Source organism: Tupaia chinensis, unplaced genomic scaffold (genome assembly GCF_000334495.1).
Source record: "Tupaia chinensis unplaced genomic scaffold, TupChi_1.0 Scaffold140218_1, whole genome shotgun sequence".
Lineage (NCBI taxonomy): Eukaryota > Metazoa > Chordata > Mammalia > Scandentia > Tupaiidae > Tupaia > Tupaia belangeri.
Genome location: NW_006200097.1, coordinates 1,302,944 through 1,326,732, shown reverse-complemented (window position 1 = coordinate 1,326,732; position 23,789 = coordinate 1,302,944). Strand labels below are relative to the sequence as shown.

Below are 23,789 nucleotides of genomic sequence, written 5' to 3'. Positions count from 1 at the left end.
AGGGGGAACCAGCAGTTAGCGTAATGGCTATGTCGCTGGACTCCCATGTGGTCGACCACAGTTCGCGTCCCGGACCCGGTGGCTTAGAACTCACGCCAGGTGTGTGTGCATGTGTGCCCAAGATCCTGAGAGGAGAATGGAGGAGAAGGGATTGTGGTGTGACCATCCCCCCTGGGGGGTGATTTCTCGCTTTCTGTCTCTGTATCTCTCTCTGTCTGGCGAGCACATGCACCCTATAGCGAAAACCTCTCCAAAAAAAAAAAGACATTGAGAGGGACCAGCAGTTGGCATAATGGCTACATTGCTGGACTCTCATATAGGTGACCGTGGTTCAAGTCTCAGACCTGGTGGCTTAAACTCACGCTGGGCACGTGTGCATGCGTGCCCAAGATCCCAAGAGGAGAATGGAGGAGAAGGGATTGTGGTGTGGCCATTTCCCCCTGGGGGTGATTTCTCGCTTTTTGTCTCTCTGTCTCTGTCTTTCTCGCAAGCACATGCGCCCAATAGCAAAAACCTCTCCAAAAACAAAACAAAACAAAACAAAAAGACATTGAGAAAGCAAACAATAAGTTCCATCAGGGTTACTGTTCTTCCAGGCCAGTATAAGTCAGGGGGAGAGGGACAAGAGGCTGACGAATTACTGAGTCGTCAGAAAAGACATGACATATTTTTCTATGCAAAAATGTGTCATGACTTTTCCCATGACCCAATAGATAGAGGAGTAAGAGTGATCATAATGCAGAATCATTAAATCTACCCTGGATGACAAAGGGAATGAGACCATGAGGGTCACGAAAGAGAGTCAACTAACATGTGATTTCTGGGATGTATTTCTTCTTTAGATCACATAATTCTGTTAAGACTCTAGGAAATGTTAAGTGAGAAAAGGAATGGGATGCTCAAAACATTTTTTAAACTAGGGGTACTTTGTAACTGAGTATCTGATTTATTGAAGTCTTAAATCTTCCTGAGTTTTGACTTTATATTATTTTAACTTCAAACTGTCCGCCCCCACACCCACATTCTTTCAAAATTTCTCTTCCTTTGGGAACCAGCAGTTAGCGTAATGGCTATGTTGCTGGACTCCCACATAGTCGACTGCGGTTCGAGTCCCGGACCTGGTGGCTTAAAACTCACGCTGGGTGCATGTGCATGCGTGCCCAAGATCCCGAGAGGAGAATGAAGGAGAAGGGACTGTGGCGTGACCATCCCCCCAGGGGGGGGAATTCTCGCTTTCTGTCTCTATGTCTCTCTGTCTGTTTGGCAAGTGCACGCGCCCTATAGCAAAAAACTCTCTAAAAAATAAAAAATTTCTCTTCCTTTTTAGTTCTTAAATCCTACCCTTCCTAGGAGGATAAACTTCACTCCTTTACTGCTCCAACCAAATACCACATTTTTTTTTCATCGTCTGTCATTCTCTTGGGAACTGATTGCTCATCAACGGCAAGACCTTTATTTAGCATTTCATTTTTTTTAGTATACCATTCGAACCTCATCACTAACCTGTGAAGTGGAGAAAGAAACCAAGGTGTAGAGAAATGTATAACTCTAGATATAGTTTGGGTTCCCAATGTCTAAAACTATCTCTGCACTTGTCTTTTCTTCCACATATAAGCATTTTGAGAACATGGTCTGTGTCTTGTTCAGGATTTTGGTAATGTATATACTGTAGGCACTTAAAGTCTATGTTAAAGAGATTATTAAGTGAGGCCTTTCGGCAGCTACTGGCCTCTCCTAATCTTAGTTATGCCCCATCTTTCTTCCTGCTCTCCTCTCAGAAAGAGACACTCTTCTCTAGACCTATTTTTTCCATTTGAACTCCTTAAATCAGCTCCTTTCACTTGCTCCAGGACTATATATAGTCAGTTAAATAATCACTGTCACCTTTGTCGTTTTTTCTTTTAACTGTCAAAGGGTGCAAGAGCTAGCCAGAGATACACAGAGGAGAGGGAGAGAGCACCATCCCAATGGGGCATGGTCACACTGAAATTGCTTCTACTCCATTTCTCCATCTTGTGGAGATTAGGGAACACACACACACACACACACACACACACGAGTCCAGCATGTTTTTCAAGCAGGAGAGGGAGATGGGCAGAGGGGAGAAGGAAGGCAGGAGGGAGAGAGAGATTGAATGTAGACTGTTTTTATTTTGAATTGCCTAGGTTTATCTCCCTAAGCACACTGGGATTGCACACACGTGTCCATGTTTCTCTCTCTCTCTCCCTCTTTCTCTCAGGCAATGAATGATTCACTTCTGAGTCTCAAGTGATGCTTTTACTGTCAGACTGCCTTTTTGCTTCTTTCCCTTGCAGCCACAGGTACCAGCAAAGAATAATTACCCAGTCACTTCACATACTCTTATAATTGTGTCTTTTTTCATAGTAACCACACTAATGTGGAATTCTTTATCTAAGGATACTTGACAATTCTGACAATTGAAGTTTCTTTTTTCTTTTTTATCAGAATGATTAAAATAATACCCAGTCTCTTAAACTTGATGGATTTCTAGAAGTCAAGTCTTTCCTCCATGTCTTCTAAAAACAATGTGTCCTAAGTTTCCATGGTATGTGTTCGTGGTCATGGGGGGAGGGGCAGTGCCTTGACACTAGGGAAGGTGGAAGTGATGTTGAGTAAATTTAACAACTTTCACTGCAGCCTTTGCCCACCCACATTGTAATACAATGGAAGAGCCTGTTAGTGTTTCGTGTGGCATACATATTTCAAATTGATTATTTTCCCATCCCCGCGGAGGTGATTTCTCGCTTTCTGTCTCTATGTCTCTCTCTGTCTGTCTGGCGAGCGCACACGTCCTATAGTGAAAACCTCTCCAAAAAATAAATAGATAAATAAAATAAATAAAATAAGGGAACCAGCAGTTAGCGTAATGGCTATGTCACTGGACTCCCATGTAGTCGACCGCGGTTTGCGTCCCAGACCCAGTGGCTTAAAACTCACGCCGGGCGCGTGTGCGTGCGTGCCCAAGATCCCGAGAGGAGAATGGAGAAGGGATTACGGCATGGCCATCCTCCCTGGGGGGTGATTTCTTGCTTTCTGTCTCTATGTCTCTGTCTGTCTGGCGAGCCCACGCGCCCTATAGTGAAAACCTCTCCAAAAAAGTAAAAAAAAATTTTTAAAAATTGATTATTTCCGATGAGGTAGTATTGACAAAATGCCTCAGACATTAGCCTCTACGTCTTCTGATAGTCTAATTGCTGGATTTTAATCAAGATTTTCTTCTCAAGTTAGAAAATTCACGTACCATTTATTAAACAATTTATGATCATAATACTTGGTAGCTAAAAAAATTGTATTTTATGGCAAAAAGTGACACCACTTTTTCCTTATTTTGGAGAGCTTTGTTTCACTTTTCCACAATTATTATTAATCACTTATACTTAAATATTTATTCCATATTTCAGTATTTAAAACAGTATACTTGGGGGACCAGCAGGTGGCATGGTGGTTAAGGGTGCCGGACTCTCAAATGGCCAACCACAGTTCAAGTCCTGGACCTGGCATCTTGTTTTCTCACTTTCTCTGTCACTCTTTCGTTCTGTCCCTCTCTGATTAAATTAAAATAAACAAATAAAGTTAAATAAAATAATTATTAAATTTTTTCTAAAAAACAATAGACTTGGTGGGACCAGCAGTTAGCATAATGACTATGTCACTGAACTCCCATGTAGTCGGACTGCGGTTCAAGTCTCGGACCCAGTGGCTTAAACTCACACCGGGTGCATGTGCGTGTGTGCCCAAGATCCCGAGAGGAGAATGGAGGAGAAGGGATTGTGGCATGGCCATGCCCCCAGGGGGTGATTTCTCACTGTTTGTCTCTCTGTCTCTTTCTGTCTCTCTGGTGAGCGCATGCTGTAGCAAGAAAACCTCTCCCCCCCAAAAAAAATAGACTTGGTAAAATATTGGTTGAATGCTTGAAATTCTTTAGATTAGACATTTATTAATGGAATTATTTATTGTAGAATTTAAATAATTTAAGATATCTGATGCATACTGCCAAAATTTTCCAGAAAGGATGTACATTTAACATCTTCAACATAGAACAACTTTATTTTTAAAAAGAAAAATAAATCTTGGCACGGTGGTTAAGGCACTGGACTCCTATGTGGCTGACTGCAGTTCAAGTCCCAGACCTGGTGGCTTGCAGAATTTCTCACTTTCCCTTTCTCTCTCACCATGTCCCTCTCTGGTCAAATAAAGTTAAATAAAATTATTTTAAAAAGAAAAATAAATCTTTTGCAAATTTGGTAAGTGTAGCTCAAATTTTAACTACATTTCTTAGATTATCACTAAGGTTGACTTTTCACCCCATGAATATTAGCTATTTGGATTTCATCATATTTGTTGGCTCATAACTTTTGTCCATTTTTCTTTAATAGGATACTAGTGTTTTTCATCTATTTACACAAACATTTTACATATTATTTATGTGAATATTTTACGAAGTATATGAACATTATACGTATTACTTATGTGAATATTTTACATATTAAATCCTTAAATGTGTTAATAGCTTTTTCCCAGTTTGCCATTTACATTTAATAAAACATGTTTTGACATATATTTCAATGTTTTACATTGAAGCTACCTGATCCTTTGTAATATCATTCATGCCTTTTATATTTGGAAAGTTAACTTCTCCATTTATTGGCAGATAAATATTATCTTACAGCTTTTTTTTCCTTCTTATATGCTAAATATACCTTAAATTCCGATTTTCATTACAGTTTTGCTTTTGGGAAGAGCAGCTATTACCTTTTTGAATTGTTTTGTGAGTACTGGTATGAGGATGAGTATAAGGAGGATGTAAATCTGATTCCTGGTTCTTTTTTTAAATTTTAGTTATAATTATTTTTTTTAATTTGACCAGAAAGAGAGGGAAAGTGAGAAAGTAAGCCACCAGATCCTAGATTCCAACCACAGTTGGCCAGGTGGGAATCCAGTGCCTTAACAACCATACCACCTGCTGGCCCCATGACTCCTGGCTCTTTATGGATGACTAATTCATTATATGTTTATTTTTGTTCACGAGATGTTTGTTTTAGGATTAACTTTCATGGTTTTTCTCCCCCCCTTTCTAGCTCTCTCAATTTATAAGCGTTTTTTAGCCATGATGTTCTTAAATGTTATCAGTATCAAAAAACAGTTCCTTTCATTTTAGAAAAATTTTGAAGTACTTCTTTGATAACTTCCTCCACTTGTTTTCCTCTGTAAACTAACTCCTGTTGTTTGGATAATGGAACTCTCATGGATTGGACCTCTAATTTTTCTATATTTTTTTCTATGTTCTCTTTATCATGATACTCAATTTTCAGAAAAATATCTTCATCTTCTAACTCTATTTGTTTTTTAATTTCTCCTATCCAATTTTTAATTTCCAATAGGTTATTCTGTTATCTTAGCTTTTTTTGTATGTACTTATGTAAGTTCCTTTTTTCTTTCCTTTGTTCCTATTCTTTTTTTATATATATAATTATTTATTTTATTTATGTATTCCTTGTCTCATAGATGGATTTCTTCTTTTATGTTTAGAGAAATACTAAAAGATCAATGGTTTTTGAAATCTTGCTTTCTTTTTCTCCCTTCATGGTCTGTTGCTTTGAAATTGCTTTTGGTCCACTTTTTTTTTTGTTATTGTTCTCTCTCTTGTTTAAGGCTTTCTTCACAGGCTGGTGGCCCTTAGCAGTAGGCGCATATTTAACGGTGTCCTGCACAAAAGCTGATTAGGCACTCAGGGTGCAGGGATGAGTTCAGCGATGATGCTCACCTGCGTGGCCACATGCCTGGGCTGTTTCCTTGGGCATACCTGATTCTGGTATCTCTGGGGCTGGTCACATTCTACTGAAGGATCCTCCAATCTCTCTCCTGAAAGTCATAGGTCTGGCTCCCCAATAAATAGAAAAAGAAGCCTTCGAGTTACAGCATTCCAACTCGCAAAGTTCATGTAATCAACTTGTTTTCCCTGTGACAACCACATTCTCAACAGTTCATGAAAACTACCATTCCCAGGACTACTTTTTTCATGGACCCTAGAAAATGAAGATAAATCTTCTGCCAGGGTGGGGGAGGGCCCGTTCATCTAGCTGCTCAGAAAAAGGGTGGGGACCTGTGGCTCTCACTGTTTCTTAGACTTTTAACAAATTCTCCTCAGACACACTTCAACTGCCACACCCAGCGGTACCTAATGCCACAAAACCCTAAACTTTTTAGGATCTGTAGAGACAACTGTGTTTCTTCTTGGCTTTCCTCGCTACCAATTTAGGGTTCATTTCCAGGGGTTGATAAATCAGTTTATACTTCTCCATCTGTTTTCCAACTTCCAAGTTTGCTACTGCCTTGTCTCCTTTATAATTTTTTGCCTTTTTATTTAAATCCTGTTACTACCACTTTAGTGGGATTTCGGGAGGGAATGAAGAAAACGATTGTTTAAACCACCATCTTTATCACTTTTTATTTTCCCTAATGTATCTCTCAATAGTTCCTCTAGTCAACTACCCCTAGTCATTGCTTTTAACTCTGTGTTCTTCCTCCATCAATTTTCTCCTGCCTCTTTTCTATAATATAAACCCAGCCTTTCAGGCCAATTTGAGGCTTCCCTACATGATGGATTCTTCTCGACCAACCTCAGACTTCGGTGAAGATTCTGTCCTCTACACTTCATGAGTGGCATTTGCTTAGACCATATATTTGTTGTTTAATGCAAACTGTTGAGGCAGGAGGTCTTTGTGCCTACAAATGCCAGTATTGTGTGAACTTCCTATTTAGAAACATCTAGAAGGATTGTGGATAGAGAGGAGCAAGACATATGACAGGAAGTACCAGGCATGAACAGCATATATTTAATTGTGACATAAAATCTGAAGATTGGGATTTGGCCTTTAAATCCAACAATTTAAGCAAGCACATTTTGGTTTCATTGTAACGTATAATAAATTGAGAAGGGGACTGTTGACCTCATCCAAGTCTCCTCCATTTATGTTCATCTGTTGCATGCATGGTTACTCTGGCATTAACAAGTGGTATCTGGCATCAGACAAAGGCTGGAGTCACAAGTCTTCTTGAACCCATCTATTAGGACACACCACTCCAGAGTTTTGAGGCAACTTCTAATATATGCCTGTTTGAGTTATCAACAAATTTTAAGTACATTCCTTGAGTAGCATGTTAAGTCTGGTTCTTGGACTCTCCCAGAAATTCAACAAACAACTCAGTACTTGAAAAGAAAAATTCCCTTTGATTTAAATAAAGAGAGTGAATTTTATTGTAAGCAACTAAAAGCCCTGATCAATACATTTCCCCTCCTTTCCCATTCCTCAAAGGTACCCAACTCACAAATTGTAGTCATTTCTTCTTCTGTTTTTCCTCAATTTCTGTACATTTCAGTTTTAGATATTGTGGATACTCATACTATAAATATTGTGGATTTAGGTTTCTTATGGCCTACCCCCACATAGTCTTCCCCTACCCCTCTCATATAGCTGTATCAGGATTTTCAGTTAGATCCAAAGTCCAAATTTTTATCATGTAAAATTAGTCACAAGTGAGTCATGTAGTATACTGTGAATTGCATTGCCATTCATTTATACATTTTTATTTATCCTGTAGTTAGTAATGTCTCGTTCTTTCATTTGCTTTCATACACATTCATTCCCAAATTGATTTTCAGAAATATAAATATCTTTGAATACAGAAAACACATCAGGAACTTAATCAGATTTCTCCTCCCAGATTCTTCCTGCAGCAATTACATATTTACTTGAATCTGGACTGGTTAATCCTTAGGTTATGTCATGGGTTGCATTTTCAGGTTTCTAGTAACCATAATCCTGGGGTTCTCTTTCCCACCGCTTTAGAGCCCCCGATTTCCACCATCTTCGTCCCTTTACTGGTTTACTCCTTTTGTTGTTAGAGCATATCCACTGGGAGCGTTCTTGGAAACTTCATCAGAGAATAAGTAGCTCAGACCATCTCCAGGAGGGCCGGAGACTAGGGTTTAGAGATTGTGCATCCAGAAATACCAGACTTATCCCACACAAGCTGTATGAGGTATTCCTGTACCTTCTCTGGTCAAAAGGACTGAAGACTCTGAGCAAGGGACATCTCCAACTAGAATCTAAGCCACTGCTTCCTCTGAAAACTCTCTCTCTCAGCATCCACCTCCAGGAATATATCCTTTGCTAAATTCACTTCCTTACCTTTCTTCACACTGAGTTATTCCACGGGACTGCAAGACTGGAAAAGCTTAGGTCAGATATCTATGTCTTTGTTGCAACAGATGCTAGGAATATGAATTTTGGCTTCCATTTGGTGAGGCAGGGATCACGAGCTGAGAATTTCTCCAAATATAAAAAGGGAATTTTACAGTTACTAAGTAGCCTCAAATATCACAACTAACAGAGTTTTCATGTCCAAAATGTCTTTGTTCTATCACCATGCTTTTGTTTCAGGATTCTGACAGTGTTTCATCAAATTCTAGCTTCTAGAAACCCAAAACCAACCTGTTTTTTACTTTCTGGACACTTTTAGGATATTTCTTTGTTCCTCACTTTCTAAGATAATTAATTCCTTTTGGTCAACTGTTGTCTTATAACTTCTAATGTAAAAACTCATGTTCTTCATTGTTATGAAATTGTCTTATAATATTTCTTTGATATACTGTATTTCTTCCCACTGCATTTTCAGTTCTCACTCTCCCTGGAAATAAAATTAGTTGGACTTCAAACTCTTGATTGATCTTTTCTCCTATTTTCCAATATTGTATTTTTTTTTTTTTAAAGAGAACTTTTAGCTATGGGGCACGTTTGTTTGTCAGAAAGAAAGATAGCAAGAAATTACCCCTGAGGGGGATGGCCATGCCGCAATCCCTTCTCCTCCATTCTACATGCAGGATTTTGGGCACACACACGCATGCCCAGTGTGTTAAGCCGCCAGGTCCAGGACTCGAACCTCAGTAGATTATGTAGGAGTCTAGTGACGTAACTATTCTGCCACCTGCTGGTCTCCACCAACGTTTTATTATTTTCCAAATCTTCCATCAATTATTTTTAATTTCCAGAAATTCTTATTTGGTTGTTGTTCTCTGAATACTTCCTTTATAACAGGTTTCTGGTATCTTTCCATGGCTGCAGACTTTCTCTTCTCTTTCTAGAAGTATTATTCTGATTGTTTTCAAGTTTCATTGCTTTTCAACATTGTGTGTTTTCTCTGAATTTACCCTTCCGAAATGTTTTGGTTTCCATCTTTCATGTTAAATGTTATACTCATTATGTTTAATTATCCTTGGATCGTATTTAATAATCGGGCACTAATGACATGACTGGTGGACCTCACTGGGAGTGCTGTGACAGGGACCTAGCTGTTTCTTTTGAGGTTAGGGTGAACTCACAGTATCTTAAGGTAAGACTATAATAAAAGATTCCAAATTTATACATTTATCTCATTTGAAATTGGGAACTTATGGAGTTTTTCTTTTAAAGAAATATGAAACAAAAACCTGCATTCCAACAAGTCGAAATTGACACCTTAATATTTTACCATATCTTCTTCAAGTATTTTTTACAACTTTATTGAGATATAATTTATACAACACAAAATTCATCCATTTTAAGTGTACACTTCAGTGATTTTTTTAGTATATTTACAGAGCTATGCAACCATCACGACAACCTAATTTTAGAACATTCCCATCATCTCCAAAAGAAAACGCATTCCCATTTGCAGCCCACAGCCCACTTCCCCCTCCAACTCCAGGCAACCACTAATCTACTTTCTATTTCTAGAGATTTGTCTCCTCTGGACATTAAACAACAGAATTGTATAACATGTGGTCTTTTGTGTTTGGTTTCTTTCATTCAACATGTTTTTAGGGTTCATCCATGTTATTTTATGTATCATTGTCCCATTTTATTCTATGGTATGGACATATAACATTCTATTATCCACTTATCAGTTTAAAGATATTTGGGGTGCTCTTGTTTTGCAGCTGTTATGAATAATGTTGTTATAAACATGTTACATCATGTATACATCTATGCGTGGAAATGTGCTTCTATTTTTAATTTGGTAAAGGGCACATGCACTTGCTGGAGAGAGCAAAGAGAGAAGGAAAGTAAGAAAGCACCTCCCATGGGGGATGGTGATGCCTCAATCCCTTCTCTTCGATTTCTTCTTTTGTGATTTTAGGCATATACATGTATGTACCTAGCATGTTTTTCAATCTGCTGGGTCTGGGATTTGAACTGTGCAGTCAGCCATGGAGAATTCAGCCACCTTAATCATCACATCACTATCTGGCCTGGATGTGTTTTATTTCTCTTGGGTAGATACCTGTGAGTGGAACTGCTAACATGATAACTCTGTGTTTAACATTTTAGGAAACTGCTATGCTGTTTTCCAAATTAACTGCAACATTTTACATTTCCATCAATATGCGAGGGTTCCAATTTCTCAATGCTCTCACCAATACTTGTTATTATCTTTTTCATTATACCAATTCTAAAAGGCTGCGTATAAAGTACCATCATTATAATTTTGATTTGCATTTCCTTAATAACTAATAACGCTGGGAAGTATCTTTTTTGGAGAAATTTCTATTCAAATTCTTTGCTCTTTGTTTGTTGTTGTCTTCTTATTACTGAGTTGTAAGAGTTATTTTTATGTTCTGGTTATAAGCCCCTCACTGAATATATGAGTTGCAAATAATTTCTCTTAGAATGTTGATTTTCTTTTTTTTTTTTAACCATATTGAAGTGCACAGGTTTTGAATTTTGATGAAGTCTGATCATCAATTTTTGTTGTTGCTACTTACACTTTTGGTTCTGTACCTAAAAAAACTATTGTTCAGCCTAATATTGCAAAGGTTTTTCATATGTTTTCTTTTAACTCTTTCATAGTTTTAGCTTACATATAGGTCTATGACCAGTTTTTACTTAACTTTTGTATATGGTATGAGGTAGGAATCCAAAATCATTCTTTTGTATGTGGATGTCCAGTTGTTCCAGTACCATTGTTGAAAATTATTCTTTCCCATTAAATTGTCTTGAAACTTTTGTTGAAAATCAGTCATAAAAGTGAGGTTTTATTTTGAACTTTCAATTCTATTCCATTGAACTATATACCTGTCCTTATACTAATATCTTGATTATTATAAGTCAGTAGTAAATTAAGAAATAGAAAAGTGTGAGAACTCCAAATTGTTTTCAAGATTGTTTTGGATACACTGGGTCCTTTAGGTTTCCATACAAATTTTGGTATCAACTTTCAGTTTCTGGGGGGAAACAGCAATGAATCAGTAATATATTTTATTCTTTTTTTTCAGTTAGATTACCTTTCTTTTTCTATGGACTTATAAAAGTTTAAAAAATATTTAGATAGTAATCTTATATATACTGTATTGTTACAAATACCATATCCTAGTTTACAACCTCCATTTATATGGCTTATGTGGATTTTTAAAAAGGTATTTTGAAAAAATTAAATACAATCAACTATATTAATCTTTTCCATTATGACTTGTACCTTTATGTCCTATTTAAGTTATCCATCGCCTTTGAAGTCACAAAGGAGATAGTCTTATAATTTTTTCTTTGATTTTCATTTTTATAAACAATGTGCTGCTGCTCTTGTTATTGGGAGGCAGGGATCTGCTTCTGTTTGTTTTTCATTGCTGTTTTTGTTGGTTCATTTATTTGTTTTCAGAAATCCAGTCATCTACCACCATTTTCCCCAATGAGTTAGAATTCTCTTGTATGTGCCAACTTACAATAAAAGTAGAGATCGTTTTCTGTACTTTCCATCAGGTCACGGTTTATTTGTACATTTCTGTGCCAAAACTATACTTTTTATTACTATAGCTTAATACTTACTATTGATAGTTGGTAAGCCAAGTCCCATGTACTATACACCCTTGTTTCAGAATTTGGCTAGATTTATAAACTTCAGTATTCATTTTAGAATAAATCAGTCAACTTCTATAAAAATCCTGTGTTTTTTAAATCAGAATTACATTGACATTTTTAAAAATCTGTGGCAGATTTTTTTAAGCTACTATATTAAACATTCCTACCTACTGATTGGTATATTTCTCCATTTATTCAGAACTTGCAATGTATGCCAATAAAGTTTCAGAATTTTATCTCTAAAGATAATGTATCTGTTTCCTTAGATATTTCCTTAGGAACCTTTCAGAGAGTGTTGTAAATGGAAAATCTTTTCCTATTTATTTTTCTTATATATTGATCTTATATCTCCTTTGAAATCTTATACCTCTTATTTCCTATGAACTAGCTCTACTGGCTTTGACCTTGATTTTAGAATTTTCTATGTAATGATTATATTTTCTGGGGGAAAAAACCCACAGATATTTTATCTTCTTTTTTCCCAAAACTCACAACATCCTCATTCTTTTTTATTGTGGAGCTCGCAGGAATAAAGTCTTTCTTTTTTTAATTTTTTTTTCTTTTTTTGGAGAGGTTTTTTTCTTATTGGGTGTGTGCACTCTCGCCAGAAAACAGAGAGAGACAGAGAGATAGAAAGCAAGAAATCACCCCCCAGAGGGGATGGCCACGCCTCAATCCCTTCTCCATTCTCCTCTCGGGATCTTGGGCACGCAAGCACACACGCCCGGTGTGAGTTTAAGCCACGGGGTCCGGGACTCAAACCACAGTCGACTACATGGGAGTCCAGTGACATAGCCATTACGCTAACTGCTGATCCCAATAAAGTCTTAAATAACTAGATATGCTATTTAATAAAATGCTGAATCCTCACTGAATTTTTTTCCTCACTGAATTATAAATTTTACACTAATTTCAGATTTTACTATGAGTGATTCTAAACTTTAACATTATATATAACATTTAAGTTACATACTATAATTTATCACTTAATCTGAGACACTTTGAGAGGACAAGACCCAGGGATTATAGGCATAAACCAAGACCCTAATGAAAGATCAAGCAATTAAAAAGCAATAGGGATATAGAATTCTACTTCGAAATTGTAGAATATATAGAATATATACATTTTTCAAGTACTAGAACTGGGCATAAAACTACAGTCATAAAACAAGTTTTAACAAATATCAAAGGGCTGAAAAACAGAATGTGTTCTCTGAGTACAAAAAAAAACTTAGAAATTAATACTTTAAAACATTTAGAAGATCTTACCTTCATAAAATTAAAAATACATTTCTAAATAAACCCATAATGAGAATAAAATTAAAAATAGAAATTAGGAAATACTTTGAACTAAATAAGAATGAAAAGGTTACATGTCAAATCTTACAGATTAATGGTAGATAGTATTAAAAGAAAAATTTATAGTCATAAGTAAATATTTAAGTAAAATAAGGTTAGGCCAGAAAATTAAATGAGCTAAGCACCCATCTGAGAAATTTAGGAAAAGCAAAAAGAGCAAAGAAAGAAGAAAGAAAATAATAAGACCAGAAATTGATTAAATACAAAGTCAATAAATAAAGGATGAGCACAATCAAACACAGTTTTCTTGAAGTCTAGTGAAGTACTGAAAAACCTTTGGTGAAAATGGTAAAGATGAAAAATAGTGTGAATAGCCAGTATCAGGAAAGACAGTGGTCATCACCACAGATGTTGTAAACATAAAAAAAGAAGGATAGTGTGAACAACTTTATGACAATACATTTTAAAGTTTTGATGAAATAAATAAATTCTTGGAAAAACATAATGGCAAAATTGACACAAGAAGAAACAGAACACTAAAGACATCCATAAGCATCAGGGAAATCGAAGCAGCATCAAAACTACTCCCAGAACAACTCCAGGGCAAGATGGCTACATCAGCAAATTTTATCAAGCATTAGAGGAAGATTTAATTCTAATCTTAGACAAATTTTCCCAGAGAATAAAGAAAGAACACTTCCCAGTTTGTTTTATGATACAATTCCAACAAGATCTTTATGAGAAAGGAAAATAAGAGGCCAATCTCTCTTGTAAAGATAGATGTAAAAATCCTCCATGACATCTGAGCAAACTAATTCCAGCAAGACATGATGATCCAGACTAGTTTATTCTAAGAATGAAAGGTTAGCTGAAACTGTGAGAGAAAAAAAAAAAATATATATATATATATATCGATGTAGGGGCGGGCAGGTGGCAGCATGGTGGTTAAGAGTGCTGGACTCCCACATGGTCAACTGTGGTTCAAGTTCTATACCTGGTGGCTAGCTTTCTCACTTACTTTCTCTCTTTCTCTGTCACTCTCTGGCCAAATTAAAATAAATACATAAATAAAGTTAAATAAAGTAATTAAAGATAAATAAACTGATGTAATAGCACACATTAACAGATTAAAGAGACTCATTAGATGCAGAAAAAGTTCCTTGATAAAATTCATTTCAGCAAACTAAAAATAGTAGGGAAGTTTTTTCCTTTTTAAAAAATTTTGCCAGAAGGTATGTACACTCACAAAAGAGAGAGAGAATGGAAAACATGCTCCAAGTGAGAGATAGTAATCCTTCTCCTCCGTTTTTCCCATTCTGGATTTTGGTTGCAAACATACATGCCTGGCACCCTTTTTTAAGCTGCTGGACCTGAGATTCAAACCGCTCAGTCAGCCATATGGGATTCAGCCTCCTTAACTACCACAAAACAAGCTGGCCCAAAGGTTTTAATAGCATAGATTGCATCTACCCAAAATCTTCAGCCAAATCATACTTAATAGTTTAAAGTTTCACTTTTCAGATCAGGAAAAAGACAAGGATATCTATGATCAGCATTTTTACTGCTCAGCATTGTCATGGAAGTCCTAATCCACTCCATGTAAGGAAAGGAAATAGAGAAAGGGAAGGAGGTGGAAAAGAAACAAAGTTGTCTTTATTGGCAGATGATGTGATTCTACATGTGAAAAATCTAAATGATTAATGAATAATTTGGATTTGTCCAGGTCTCTGAATTTAAAATAGCCATATATATATATATACATAAAATCAATTACATTTATACAGACCAACAACAAACAAGTACACAGTCAAGATTTAAGAAAGATACCAGGGACCAGCAGATGGCATAATGGTTATGTCACTGGACTCCCACATAGTCAATCGCAGTTCAAGTCCTGGACCTGGTGACTTGAAATTCACACCAGCTGCGTGTGCATGCATGTTCATAATCCTGAGAGGAGAATAGAGGAGAAGAGATTGTGGTGTGGCCATCTCCCTAGGGGTTGATTTCTTGCTTTCTGTCTCTTTGTCTCTCCAGCGAGTGCGTGTGCCCAAGAGCAAAAACCTCTCTCTAAAAACAAAAACAAAAACAAAAAAAGATGCCATTTACCACAGCATCACACATTAAGTGGCATGTAAGGCTCAAGTTAACAAATATTTGCAAGATTTCTATGAAGACAATAATATAAATATACATAGAGAGGAGGTATTTACAGTAAATGTTATTTTAGAATAAAGACCTACATTAATGGAAAAATATAACTTATTAATAGATTTGAAGACCCAAAATTGTAAAAAATGTGAATTAGTCTTAAATTAATCTTAATCATCAGCTCCTAAATTTTACAAGCAAAAAACAGTGGAGTCCAAAGGGCCAAGAATAGTAAGGACACTCTTATAAAAGAGGAACAAGGTAAGAAGAATTGCTTGACCAGATTTCAAGACCCTGACATCATGCCATGCACAAAAATAAATTTCTAATGGAATCATGAAAGGTCTATGAAACCTCTGAAAGATGATATCTGAGAATAACATTGTAACTTCAAAGTAGCGACGTTCTTTTTTTTTTTTTTTTTGAGGGGGTTTTTCTCAAGTGGAGAAGTGAGGAGAGAATTCAAGAAAGAGGGATGAAAATAGTTTAAGATTAATTTGAAAAAACGCTTTGAAACAAGATTTTTTTTAAGTGTAGCTTGGGAAAAAATGATTTATTAGAATGTCGGTTGTCTTATGGCTGACTAGTTTAATAGGTGACATTTTAATCAGTCTTTTAGACTTCTTTTTTTTTTTTTTTTTTTACTTGTGTTTCCCTTTTTTTTTTTTTTTTTTTTTTTTTTTTTTTTGTGACGTTCTTAATGAATACCATGCACTAAGTGAAAAGGAAAAGTCTTCTGAACTACCCTAAAATTAAAGATTTTTGTTTATCAAAATAGTCCAAATAGAGAATCCAAAGAAGTGGGAAAGTACACGTGCAGCACAGGTAAGGGACAGAGACCTGGTGCGCAAATTACTAAGAACATAGGGAACTTCGTAAGAAAAAGACAATTCAATAGAAAGACTTAAACAGATACCTCACTAAAGAAATCCAAATGGGCAATGAACGTGTGAATTAATATAAGGAAATACAAATTAAAACCTCAGTGACATTTCACTATACTTACCAGAAAATCTAAACTGGTAAATTTGGACTACATGCAATATGCCGAGATTATAGAGCGCTCATGCTACTACTGACAAACAGAGAGAGAAACACGCACTTCTGCACATTTACAAGGATGTTAGCAGTGACATTATATGTAATACCACCAAAGTGGAAACCTAATTATTAGAATTAATAAATTACCATATATATTTTTACACAATAAAATTCTGCATAGTATTCCATAGCTACAGGTAACACATTAAGCGGGAGGGAAAAAGCATCAAAACACAAGAGAATGCATATATGATTCATTTGTATAAACATTCTCAACATTTATGTAAGGTTCAAAAACTGGCAAGACTAAATAGTACCATTTTAGAAACATTATCTAGGCATCTATTAAAATTGGAGGGGGCTTTATACTTGGTTAACTTTTGTAAATATTCAATGTTTACTGAAGAGTGTGCTTTCCATTTTGGTACTAGAACAACACTGTCAGTTTGTCTGCTTATTCTACCAATCTGAAAGTAATTTGTTTAAAATCATCCCATCGCAATTGTGGATTTGTCAATTGTCTTTTTAATTATTTTTGCTTCATATTTTTCCAGGCTATTGATTAGCTGCACATATGTTCATGACCACAGTAATTCTTAGTGGACATTTCCTAGTGATGTAGTAAGATACACCTCTTTGTCCCTATGAATGTTACTTAATTTAAATAACACTTTTGATAGTACTGCTATCCAAAGGGTTTTTTTTTTTGGTTGTTTATAATTTGCCTGGAGTGTCTTTTTCTATCCCTTCATTTTCTATACATTAGTTGTCTAGTTTTAACTACTTTTAAATGTTTTATTTATTTTTTAGTTATCTTATTACCAGAATGGACAGGCCAGCTAGTGAGGTAGCCATGTGACTAGGTTAGGTGAGAGGTGGTTAAATTATAATATTATTCAGAAATCTAGCCTGGACCATCAGCAAACGATTATTTCATCCTGAGGCTATCTCTAGTAATCCATCTCTTTAGGCTCTGGAGTGTTTTCATTGAAAATATGGATTTTGTTAGTAGAAAACAAGTCATGTAATCCTTCTCTTTGTTAAAACCTATTAAAGCACTAGCTTTTTATATTATAAAATGAGTTATTTTCAGGTTAAAAATTTAATGTACTTTGTTATTTTTATTATCATTTTTAAATGTGATTTCTGAGTTGTGGGCACTGGAATTTTTCTAACTTCTTCTTAAAAGCCCCAAAGAAACATTTTAAAGCAAAAATTTCACATTCTGTGAGCTGATAACTTTGTAAGTGAAAGGGCTTACTAGAATTGGGGAAAGTGAGGGCCAGCAGGTGGTGTGGTAGTTAAGGTGTCAGATACTCCCACATGGGCAACCAAAGTTCACGTCCCAGACCTGGTGGCTTGCTTTCTCACTTTCCCTCTATGTCTCTCTCTAGTCAAATTAAAATAAATAAATACAATAAGTAAATAATTATATTTAAAAAGACACTTGAGGAAAGTTATTAAACAGAAAGTGATGGCGAGAGATCCTGTTAGAGTTATGATTGGATTCGAGATAGATTTAACTAGAATTCTGATGGTACATATAAGAGTCTGATCATTACATGATTTTTTATTTAGAGATTCTCTTCTGAAAATAAATAATCTTTCTAGGTCTGATTTTGTCATATATTCATTAGAAATCAGAATTTCTAACTAGCAAAATGTAAGTTGCTTTCTTCTCCTTTAAAAGACAAAACAGATTAAGGCATAACTTTTTACACCAGAAAGCAATTTTTTTCTTCTTAAAAGTCAATCATTCATCTGCTCATGCATTCAACCACGTACTCACTCATTTGGAAAATGTTTATTGGGTGACTGTTGGTGCCAGACATTATTTAGATTCCTGGCCTACACTGCTGAGCAAAATAAAAGATCCCTGCCCTTATTGAACTTTTATTCTACATAGGAGAGGTAGGCAAATAATAAACCTAACAACCAAACTATACAGGATCACAGAAGATGATTCATGCTGTATAAAAAGTAACAAGAACGAGGTAGACAGAGAGTACAGGATATCTGGAGACAGCGGTGGAGAACAGTGGTAATTTTAAATAGAGCTTTTAGAGTTGGTTGGCCTCATTTGGAAAAAGACTTGAATGAGACAAACAAGGTTCATGGTAGAGAAAAGAGCCGGTGCAAGGGCCCTATGGCAGAAGTCGATGTGCATGTCCAAGCAACGCCAGGAAGCCATGCAGTCTAGAGAGGGATGGGCAAGTAATGAGGTCAAAGAGGGGAGCAAAGGCTAGACCATGAGAAACTTGGGGGGCCACCGTGAACATTTGGGCTTTTCCTGTGAGGACAGGGGGAGCCAATGCCTCTCTACTGACTGGAGGCTCTTCTCTCAATACCATCCAATGTGTTACTAACGTTTTCATCGTTGCCATCTGATGCTGCAATGTAATCATGCATTGTTAGGTTATTTTCAATTTCCTAGCCGGGAGCTTGAGGGTCTTTCCTTTTTACTGTCTACTATAGATTTGGAATTGCTTCTTCTGGATGACTTGTTTATATTCTTTTCCCACTTAAAAAATTAGGTTGTTTGTATGTTTTATTATGTGTATTATTAGTAGTAACCCTTTACATTACAGAACTTACAAAATTTCCCCGCTAATCTAGCATTTATCTACTAATTGGTTTTGGTAAATTTTTTTTTTTGCCAAAAACTAACTTTCACATAGATGAAATTTAAAAAAATATTTCTTTTAGGTTCAACTGCTGTGGTGCAGGCACTGCCATGCAAGGTTGGAGGTCATGTGGGAAGACTCCAAATCTGTGTCTCTGGTCTACCCGAACATGCTGGGTGTATGCACATACATCGTGCCCAGGATATCCTGGCTGCCTGAGGCTGGAGGGCTGCAATAGTATGAAGACTCTGTTGAGGGTGCCTATCTCTTTCTCACATGAAAAAAAAAAAAAAAAAGTTTTTTGGGCCAGCAGATGGTATGGTGGTTAAGGTGGCTGGATCCACCAACTATGTGGTTGAAGTCCCAGACCCAGCAACTTGAAAAACACATGGGGTGATACTCAAAATCCCAAGAGGAAAATGGAGATGGGACTACACCATGGCAATCCCGAGGGATGCTTTCTCACTTTCCTTCTCTCTCGGTTGTTCTCCAGCAAGTGCATGTGCCATTTAGGACATTAAAAAAAAGTAGAGGTTGGGGGAGATAAATGGAAGAAAGGTGTTTTATGGCCCAGCTGTAGCAGCTCAGTAGTAGCACGATACTCTGCATTGCTAGAAGCCATATGGAAGATCAGAATTCAGTTGCTGGGTCAAGCTGTACACACCAGGTATTACATACGTGTGCCCATGATCCTGGCTGGCTGGAAAGTCTGGGGGGAAGATCATGGTGTAAAATCCTGTTGAGGGTGCTTGTCTTTCTCTCTCCTTCTACACCCCCTCCTCTCCCATGAAAGAATAAAACTTTTTTTCTTAAAAAAAAAAAAAAAAGGTTTTTCTGAACTCTGGGTTTTACAAAGAGTTTTAAAATTTTTTCTTCTTAGGTTTTTATGTTGTTTTTTGTTTGTTTGTTTGTTTTTCCCCCTTTTGGATGTTGCTTCTGGATAAGCTTTGAAACTGGAATTCTTACATGACTGCCTGCCATAAAAATAGGCAGTTTTGCAATCTTTTTTTTTAATTGCCAGAAGATTTATGTGCTTACCAGAGACAGAGAGAGAAAAAGAGTAAAAGCACCCTCCATGGGGCATGGGCATGCCATAATCGCTTCTCTCCCATTTCTCTCTCCTATTGGGATTTGGGGCATGTTTGCATACTACTAAAAATGTTTTCTAAACTGCCAGGGCCAGAATTCAAACCATGGTCAGCCATGTGGGATCTAGCTCCCTTAACCACAAGGCTAGCCCTGTTATCAGTTATTAAATAAAATACTGACTTAAATACTACTGCTATCATATTAAAATGAAGTTGCATTCTTTTAAAGAATTATTTTATTTAACTTCATTTTATTTATTGATTTATTCATTCATTTATTTATTTAAACTTGACCAGAGAAGGACAGAATGAGAAACAGAGAAAGACAGAAAGTGAGAAAGCAAGCCACCTGGTCTGGGACTTGAACCGTGGTCAGCCATGCGGGAGCCCAGTACCCTTTAACGACCATGCCCCCTGCCGGCCCCATCATTAAGTATATCTTAAGGTCTAAATATAGTACACCATCTCCAAAAGCTGGAATGAATGATCCAAAAGGGATGGTTTCATAGATTATGAAAAAGAGGGCATATATCAGGATGCCAGTCATACACAAGGCTGAGGGGATAAGGACCCAGAGCAAAAGGGCAGGAGTTTGGTCACCTCATCTACTCACACATGGAAAAATGAACATATGGACATTTTCAAGACAGCCTGATAGACCTGAGAGGGGAAAGAAGTCTTCCCCTTAGGAAAGACAATGAGAACAGAAAAGTAAATAGAAGAGCCACGAGGACTAAAGAAAAGGCAATGTGGGAAATTAACAATGAGGAAAATATGAGCAGATTGGCAGGCAAAATTAAGGGGCTAGCTAGATTTTTATGGTAATAGGTTTAAAATAAAAATCTTGGAAAAGTATATGATTTTTGCCAGCAGATTAAGTGACACAGTAACATTTTTGTGTTTGTCTTGTTTTGTTTTGCTACAGGGCACATGCATTCATCAGAGAGACAGAAAGAGAAAGAGAGAGAAACTTAGAAATCACTCCCCATCCTGGGGGGGGGGATGGCCACGCCACAATCCCTTCTTCTCCAGTCTCTTCTTGACACTTTGGGGATGCAAATACATGCACCTGGCATGATTTTCAAGCCATTGGGTGCAGGACTCGAACCATGGTCAGCATTGTGAAATCCGGTGACTTAACCTCCTTGCCACCTGCTGGCCCCCAAGAGTGAATTTTAAGTTTTTAGTAAATTTACTTTCAGTTTATTTTTCTTAATACTTTCAGACCATGTATGTGAAAAGCTTTATGGTTTCACTTTATTTACTACTTTCAAATTACTTAAGTAAAAACAATGTTTAGCTTATTAATACTTTCAGATAATGTAAGTCAAAAGCTTTGAATTTTGTGGGCTATTGACATTCTCTATCGGTATTTATTCAACTGCAGGGTCAGACTGGGTAGTGGACTGGGAGTTAAATGGATTGGGGTTTTTCACTTAGGCCTGATAAGGAAGAACATAAAACCTGTAGGTATTTTCTATAACTGTGTCACCATCTTGCCATTAAGTTATATTTCATTTCCTCTACTTCGCAGTGCATCATTCATTCATTCATTCAACAAATACTTACTTGGTACCTATAATGTGCCAGGCACTGTTCTACATGCAGAGGATACCCCAGTGAACAAGAGAGACAAGGTTCCTGCTTTCCTGGAACTTATGTTCTAATACAGGAAAATAGACAATAATAATAAAATAATATTAATAAGAATGATAGCTAACATTTGTTTAGCAAGTACTGTTTGCTGACAGTTCTTAGCACTTTACAAGTATTCATTCATTTAATCCTTATAGTTACATTATGAAGTAGGGTCTAAAATTATCCCTACTTAGAATCATGAAGTTGAGGGCATAGAAGGAAAAAAACAAAAAAGAAACCTCACCTAACTAGGATAGAACTGGAATTTAGAATGGAGACGGTCAGGCTACATACATACATATCTTCTTCTTAATGGCTTTGTTATGCTGCCTCTCAGACAAGGAACAAGGCAACAACACATTTAGGTAGCACCCAGTACTATGAAAATATTAAACAGGGTGACCTGGCAGTGTCTGTGCACCTCTGTGCACCTCTACCTGTCTCCTCTGCAAGCATTACAGAAGAGACAGGTAGCATTTGAGCAGACTTGAAGGATGGTAATACAGTTATCTTGGTGAATGGAAAACAGGAAAAACTAGTGCAAAGGCCTTAAAACAGGACTCCTGCCTTGTTTTGTGCCTATGTGGCGGCATCTAGAGTTTAGTGTGTAGGACAGTGACTGCTTGGAAGTAGCAGGAAGGCAGGCAGGAGCCAGATTCTGTGGGGCTTCAGGTCACACTAACAAAAGGGACTGTTAATTCTAAGTACAGTGGAATTATCTGCATAAGAATAAGACCACTTAGAAGTTTACTCAAACTGCTTATATGCAGAATGGACTATAGAACAAAATGGGAAAACAGGAAGGTCCTTTAGGAGCCAATTATAACCCAGGTGGGAAACCATGATGGTTTGAACAAAGGGGTGGAAATGGACTAAACTGAGAAGTAAACTTTGAAATGTGAATCGGTGAGATTTACATAAGAACAGGATGTGAAAGGTGACGGAAAAGTTTAAGTGGGTGCCTTGGGATTTGGGTTTGAATAACTAATATGATGGTAGTGTCCTTTACTGAAATTTGTAGAACTGGGGTGGGGGGGATAACCTTCAGTAAGAAAAACAAATCAAGATTTCCATCTTGAACTTTTTTGGGAAAGGCGCTTTTTCTACCATACTTTCCCCACTTAAAAGTTTCAAATAGATAATTTGGGGGAGTGGACTTAGAAATGTTCAATTGTGTGAGCTCTTATATTTGAAACTAAGTTGGGGGAAGTTGAATTTTCATTTGTTTAACAAATATTTATTGAGCATCTACTATGCGCCAAGGTCTATGTTATGAGATATGAAGACTAAGCAAATAAAACCCTTGCTTTCAGAGTGCGTTTCCTGGAGGGCGGGGGGTAGCTATAAAAGAATGGTGATTTCTTTCTGTTGTTGTTTTATTAAAACTTCACCTAACGCTTGAGTAGCCATCTTAATTCCATCTCGAGCTGGCAGTTGGGCCCACCGTTCTAAACGCTCACTGTCGTAAACGCTAATATTGGTATCTCCCCTCCCAGAAGAACCTACGCGCTTTTTTTAAAGTAAAAATTTCTAACCAACAATACGAATACAACCTTTGCTTTGAAGTCTAATATTTTTTGCAGGAATGGTACCTTTATAAAGATCGTGGTTGCCCCCGTACATTATTTGTTCTTTCTTCATATCCAATTAAATGAAAACACTAGCTTTTCCGTAGCCCAACTCTCTAGGCTGGTTGGGTCTAGCTCAGGAGAAAGGATGGAAGCCGGAGCCGTTGGCTTTACAGTTTGGTGTAATCCTTTTCTACGCTCTCTCCCGCTAGCAGGGGACGTGGTGGTGGCTACCCGAGGCTTTCCGTCCACGCAGTGCCGGAATGAAGGAGTCTGGGAGGGGGTCGGGGAAGGAAAAGACGGGAAAGACATTAAGTAATTGGTTCTTGAAGGTATAAAATGATGTTTGGAGTCTACTCGAAGGCACTGATTTCAAACGCCCGCCCCCTGGACCGTTTCGGCCCCGCCCCAAGCTGTCGTCACAGCGACTTCCTCCTTGGCCCCTGGGGATTGGCCGTTGCCTCC

The 23,789-nt window shown here is 37.0% G+C and overlaps 1 protein-coding gene across 1 annotated transcript in view; it reads right to left on the bottom strand.

The window, feature by feature from the left end:
* Nucleotides 1-23,756, bottom strand: part of KDM4D (lysine demethylase 4D) — a 27,992-nt gene extending 4,236 nt beyond the window's left edge. Inside the window, exons 1-2 of the mRNA XM_006162577.3 lie at nucleotides 23,349-23,756; nucleotides 21,688-21,781 (exon numbers count right to left, since the gene is read on the bottom strand). The gene's annotated coding sequence lies outside the window, so the exon portion shown is untranslated. The remainder of the gene's footprint in view (nucleotides 1-21,687; nucleotides 21,782-23,348) is intronic.
* Between the last annotated feature and the right edge of the window lie 33 nt (nucleotides 23,757-23,789).